A 7500-nucleotide genomic window follows, 5' to 3' on the forward strand; every position below is an offset into this window, starting at 1 on the left:
AGAACACCAAATTAGGGGCATCCCTAAAAGTGAATTTTTACGACTCAGACGCAATGTCTCTACAGAGAGAGATTTTTCTGTAAGGGCAGGGGAGATGAGGGAAAGATTTAGTCAGCGAGGTATAGTAAACGCAGTGTGGAGAAGGGTTACAAATTAGCACTAGCTACCCCAGAGACACCTATTATACCCCAAAACTAAAACCGCCTCAGACTGCAAAATCCGTTTCATAGGCACATACAACCAACAGTGGTCCCAATTAAGAAAAACACTCCAAAGTCACTGGAACATCCTCATGACTGACCCAGATCTCAAGAAAGCTTTAGGGGATAAAATCACCATGAGTAGTCGCAAATCTCCCAATCTAAGAGATAAACTTGTGACCAGTCATTTTTGTTCCCACTACTCACGATACTTTCCTCTCAACAGTAAGAAAAAAGGGCTTCTTTAAATGCAAAAAACTGTTCAGCCTGTCGATATATGTGTCAGACAGATGTGTTCACTGATTGCTCCAAGACTCATACTTTTAAAATCAAAGAATGTCTGGGGTGCAAAACAAAAGGCGTTATCTATTGTGTCACCTGTCCCTGCGGGGCTCCCCTATATAGGGATGACAACTCGTGAACTAAGGTTCAGAGTACTTGAACACATAAGAAATATCAAAAACGCCCCAAGAGACCCTCCAGGCGTTTAAGAAAATCACCTCGGTAGCCCGACATTTCTTTCAGGCACATGGCGTCAGACTTTATCTTTTACAAGCATTTGTGATTGAGAGGTTTAAGTTTAGGATTGAGAGGTGGTGACTTAGAAAGGGCACTATTGCGCAGGGAGTCCAGGTGGATTGTTCAGATGGACTCAATGATTCCCAGGGGTCTAAATGACTACCTGGGTTTCGCCATGTTCATATAGGCGAGTCATATTGCTTTAATAGTATCTTAACTGCCCCTTTAATCTTACTTTCTGCTGTTACAGATGCCCATTGGAAACAACACTATATCTTATATGATGAGAATCTCATACACTCCTCTATCTCTCCCCCCTCCCCCCCTTTTATTCACAGAGTCCTGGGTTTGCATGTCACAAAGGCCGGCAGTTGACCACAACATTCTTATACTCCATCTTTATTTGGACACTTTCCGAGGGACTTATTGCTGTCCTGTTCACCACTGGTGATGTATATCATCCCATACCTCTATTCAGAGATGAATATCTGGAAGGACAACATCTGGCTTCCATTACAGTGAAAAGAAAAATTCAGTCACATAGTCTGCTTCTTCTTCCAAGTTAGGAATTTGTATTTGATGCATCTTAAGGGAAGGAGATTTTATGCAATTCAGGTCATGTAATGAACGATGGATAAATATCATTATTGATTGACATGAGAACTATATCACTCCCTCACGTACGTGCAAATATACTGCCAGTCTATATCTATGTGGTGGACTATCTTCTATTGGACTTTGCTTTGTACGATTATGCATATTAATTTATGTACTGGCTTGGATTCTATCTAATAAGTTATTATATGTTAATATATCTGTGGGGCATAATACCACTCTTATTTCATCTTTTCATGCTTATCTGCAGACGTTCCCGGCCATGACTTATCAGCATGTGCTTCATCTATCTTTATGGTTTCTACAGTGATGCTGACCACTTCACTGTTTGTTTGGCTGCCTCCATGGAGTGATAATTTGTATTTATTAATATCTCTGTGCTGCCACTGTACTTATGCTGACCTTAGCTGTACCCTTTTGCACATTATGCCCATATGTGGTGACTTATAGGTACTGCGCGATCGCAAGTGAGCAAGGCAGTGTTGTGTTCTGCCTGCCCTTTACATGGGCTTCCCTGATGTACAAGCGCGCATGCGCGGGGAGCGAAGCAGTGCGAGTTCAGCCTGCTTACTACACGGGCATGTTTTGATGCAAAGGCGCGCATTGCGCAGAGATTATGTACACAGAACATTCTTTGGCACGCATGCCCATGACTAGACACAGGGGCACCCTGAGTATTCAGGACGCGACGCAATGACGTCACGGACATGCGCAGCGCGCATTCATGAGGTCCGTTTTTTGCCCTGAACTGGTAAGACGCTTAGAAAGGAGCCTTTGTTACACCTGTGGCTCTTTGGTAGATTACTTGCAACAGCTTGGCAGAACGGCATGATGTCACACTTATGCATTGGACACACCAGGGAGGTATGAATGTTATTACTGCCTTCTATGGAAGAATGGAAGTGTCCCCTATAAATATGACTTTACTATTGGCTTAGAAACTGTGACCACCATTGACTCATATAGTCACACCCTTAATATACACCTGTTTGTCTTTTGCACAATTCATTTCTGCCTGATTTTGCCAGGTGATAACACTCACTAGCCCAATTAGGTTCCTTTTTAAACATGCATGACACCCTGCTTACATTACCACTCCCAGTAGAAGGCTCTTGGCCGAAACACGTATGAGCCAGGTCTAGCAGGCAGGATCCCCTGGTTTGTCCCCCCCTTGGGACACGTTATTATGCTTTGAGCATTCTCTCCCTGTCTCCTCCTTCTCATTCATCTAATTTTTGTACCTGACCATAGGTGATGTATTACTCTCAAATTTTGCAGGCCTAAGTGTGCTTTATAGGCTTCACATTGTGCATCTTTTGCTGTTATTCACATGCAATTTTTTGTCACTGTAGACAAACCCTAGATTGAAGGGGGGATGGTAGTATGTTTTGATTTTGTGCATATGATCACGCAGCCATAGCCACGGCTATTAAGTCTGTTGTTTGTGTTAATCAGATATACCTTGTCAGGTACTTTAGAACATTATCATTGTCAATTTTGACTTTTGGTTCTGTCCCTATGAGGGGCACGTTTTTTGGAGGATTTGTCAAGTTCTGTAACGAACAGGGGGTCCATGCCCTATTTTAAACATTTTCTGTGCTTTGTTTTAACCGTTGTTCTGTGACAATTTATCAATAAAAATTATGTGATTTGTACTTTATAATATACTAGAGTGCTTTTTCAGGGCCCTTTTTTTCTCTCTTACCCTATTTATTTGCCCTTGCAGCACCACCGACATATCATTCTATATTGGATTAATCCACTGTCGGTATTTAGTTGTATTTACTTTTCCTGTGGATGCGGGGTCCCTCCTTTTCTCCCCGCAAAAATATATATATATATATATATATATATATATATATATATATATATATAGCTATAGTGTGTGTGTGTATATCTATACAGCTATAGTGTGTGTGTGTGTGTGTGTGTGTGTGTATCAATATATACAGTGGTTGACAAATCACCAAAAAATCTACTCGCCACACAAAAAAATCTACTCGCCACCTAGTACCAAACGTGTGCTGCTTGGGCCAATATTTACTCGCCCGGGGGTTAAATCCACTCGCCCGGGGCGAGCAAATGTATAGGTTTGTCGAACACTGAATATATATATATATATATATATATATATATATATATATATATATATATATATATATATACAAAATCAAAAAATAAATAGATGATACCGTTCTGTGGCTAACGAAATGCTTTTATTTGTGCGAGCTTTCGAGATACACTGATCTCTTCTTCCGGCGATGTTACAATGAATGAAGCAAAGGTATACTTTAAAACAGTGTCTCTTGGAATGTTATCTGTGCTGGTCCTTCCCCCGGTGTGGATGTGTTTTATGGCTAGAGGTGTCAAAAGGTTCTTGAAAGCAAGTGAAGAAAGAGTGTGTATGTGTATCAGTGTGAATAAAAATGAATGGAGAGCCCACAGTATATACAGTGCTGTACACAAGGTGTGTGTGGAGTGGGAGTGGATATAAATGGTGTGGGTGGGTGTGGAAATGTGAGAGTTTGTAGCACAACTAAAAGTGTGTGTGGATACTTAGTGGTCCCTATTGGTGTATAGGGATGGAAAAACAAGGAGTATTAGTATGTGTGAGAGACAGCTGTGTGTGCATACATATAGCACAGTATGTACAGACATGGCCTTTAGCGCTCATGGGAAGAGAGTTCACTAGTGTCAGTAATGACTCATAAAATTTCGATCTCTGTTTAGGCCACTGCTAAGTGTCCTGAACAGTTGCATAAATTTGTTTTCATGCAACCGTCTCTCTTTCGGGGTTTTAAGATTACCTTTGAGTATGGCAACCCTCAGATCGTTCATCTTATGGCCAGAGTCAGAGAAATGTTCGCCAACAGGACTGTCTCTTGTTCCGCGTGTGATGCTGTGGCGATGCAGGTTCATTCTCTTGTTTAGCCCCTGCCCTGTCTCACCTATGTAGTAGCAGTCCCCTGGGCATTTCATGCACATGATGAGGTACACGACATTGCTGGAGGAACAGGTGAACCTTCCTCTGATTTTGTAGTCCCGACTCCTGTGTGGTATTTGTATCACCTAGGAGCCCTACGCAAGATCGCCAGGGAACTACAACCCATTCTCCAGGAAGATACAAGACTGCAACAGGTCTTCCCTGAAGCACCCTTATTATCATACAGACAACCCCATAATCTCAAGAATATTATGGTGAGGAGTAAAGTATTCAGCAGTGCAACTGAATGCGGGGCAAAACCATGCCAGGACCCAAGAAGCAAAACATGCGCAATGCTCTACACAGCGGAATCCCTATAGCTGTATAGATATACACACACCCCTATAGCTGTATAGATACACACACACCCCTATAGCTGTACAGATACACACACACACACCCCTATAGCTGTATAGATAAACACACACACCCCTATAGCTGTATAGATACACACACACACACACACACACACACACCCCTATAGCTGTATAGATATACACACACACACCCCTATAGCTGTATAGATATACACACACACACCTATAGCTGTATAGATACACCCACCCACCCCTATAGCTGTATAGATACACACACACCCCTATAGCTGTATAGATACACACACACACCCCTATAGCTGTATACACACACACACACACACACACACACCTATAGCTGTATAGATACACACACACACACCCCTATAGCTGTATAGATATACACACACACACCCCTATAGCTGTATAGATATACACACCCCTATGGCTGTATAGATATATATATATACACACCCCTATAGCTGTATAGATATACACACACCCATATAGCTGTATAGACACACACACACACCCCTATAGCTGTATAGACACACACCCCTATAGCTGTATAGACACACAAACACACACACACACACAAACACACACACACACACACACACACACACACACACACACACACACACACACCTATAACTGTATAGATACACACACACACACCCCTATAGCTGTATAGATACACACACTATAGCTATATATTCCCTCTGTCACACACACACACACACACACCTATAGCTGTATAGATATACATATACTATAGATATATAGATATATATATATATATATATATATATATATATATATCTATACAAAAGAACACACAGCGCAGATCTATACAGTTTGTTCCTGTGGAAGATGATGTTTACACCACTATGTAGAGCCAATAATAAAAGAGGGGTACATACCCTGGTTCACCTCTAACCCTATACACTGCAGCTAGTTTAGGTCTGCGGCTCCACAATCGCCGCTTTGGAGATCTGGAGAAGAGTGACCTAAGCGCAAGTGGAAAAAGGGAAAGAGAAAACACAAAAAGGGGGCCAGCTTGTATTAGCAGCAGTGTGAGAGACACGCCGAGAAGCCCCTGCGAGACATTCAGGAGGAGTTCCGGGACTGAAATCCTGTATTGACAGACTGATAATATCGCGAGAGCCGGGCCGGGTCACACGCAGCGTCACACGCCACGGCCGATCACGTGGTACGGAAGAGACTGCAGAGAGGACTGGTAAACCGGCGATTCTGAACGAGTGTGAGAAACTCGCTAAGCTAAAATACTCTCAACTGCTTGTTATTTTCTCACCAAATGTGAGTTGATCACCCATATTTTATGCAATCTTCTTTAGATTAAAATTGGTTTTACACATATTTGCTCCCCTCCATTATTTCCTCCCCACCCCCCCCTTCTGTGAGATTCATCCATAGTGAGACGTGAGTGCCTGGGAAGAAGATCTCCTGGAAGAGCAGCAGCTGATTTCCTGTAAAGAAGATCCCTAGAAGACTAAGCAATATTCAAACAAGTCCTTATAAGCTACGTTCGTGAGTCCCAGAGAGGATTAAATGCTCATAATTATATGATCAGTGTAAGCGCATATCTTACCATTTTCATATTTATATAATTATAGATATACTGCCCTATGATCCCTTTTTGTGTTTTCTCTTTCCCTTTTTCCACTTGCGCTTAGGTCACTCTTCTCCATATATATATATCTATATATCTATATATATATATATATATATATATATCTATAGTATATGTATATCTATACAGCTATAGGTGTGTGTGTGTGACAGAGGGAATATATAGCTTGCTTTCAGTTACCATTCACAGCTATATTCACTTGCTTTCAGTTACCCTTTGACACCTCTAGCCATAAAACACATCCACACCGGGGGAAGGAGAAGCACAGATAACATTCCAAGAGACACTGTTTTTAAGTTATCCTTGCTTCATTCATTGTAACATCGCCGGAAGAAGAGATCAGTGTATCTCGAAAGCTCGCACAAATAAAAGCATTTCGTTAGCCACAGAACGGTATCATCTATTTATTTTTTGATTATATATATATATATATATATATATATATATATATATATATATATATATATATATATATATATATATATATATATATATATATATTCCCTCTGTCACACACCGCTATAGCTGTATAGATATACACACCCCTATAGCTGTATAGATACACACACCCCTATAGCTGTATAGATACACACACCCCTATAGCTGTATAGATACACACACCCCTATAGCTGTATAGATACACACACCCCTATAGCTGTATAGATATACACACACCCCTATAGCTGTATAGATATACACACACCCCTATAGCTGTATAGATACACACACACCCCTATAGCTGTATAGATACACACACACACACACACACACACACACACACACACACACACACACACACACACACACACACACACACACACACCCCTATAGCTGTATAGATACACACACACACACACACACCCCTATAGCTGTATAGATATACACACACCCCTATAGCTGTATAGATATACACACACCCCTATAGCTGTATAGATACACACACACCCCTATAGCTGTATAGATACACACACACACACACACACACACACACACACACACACACACACACACACACACACACACACACACACACACACACACACACACACACACACACACACACACACACACACCCCTATAGCTGTATAGATATACACACACACACCCCCCTATAGCTGTATAGATACACACACACACCCCTATAGCTGTATAGATATACACACACCCCTATAGCTGTATAGACACACACACACACACCTATAGCTGTATAGATAT

The 7500-nt window shown here is 41.3% G+C and overlaps 1 protein-coding gene across 14 annotated transcripts in view; it reads right to left on the minus strand.

Moving 5' to 3' along the window:
- The window catches only part of LOC142483999 (uncharacterized), a 64381-nt gene that overhangs the window by 44985 nt on the left and 11896 nt on the right, over positions 1-7500 (minus strand). For 4 of the 14 annotated variants that reach the window (XM_075583950.1, XM_075583949.1, XM_075583944.1 and 1 more), the window contains exon 2: positions 1188-1304. The exons of the other annotated variants lie outside the window; for them this stretch is intronic. The gene's annotated coding sequence lies outside the window, so the exon portion shown is untranslated. The remainder of the gene's footprint in view (positions 1-1187; positions 1305-7500) is intronic. 14 annotated transcript variants of the gene reach the window in all.

This window comes from Ascaphus truei, unplaced genomic scaffold (assembly GCF_040206685.1).
Source record: "Ascaphus truei isolate aAscTru1 unplaced genomic scaffold, aAscTru1.hap1 HAP1_SCAFFOLD_412, whole genome shotgun sequence".
NCBI lineage: Eukaryota > Metazoa > Chordata > Amphibia > Anura > Ascaphidae > Ascaphus > Ascaphus truei.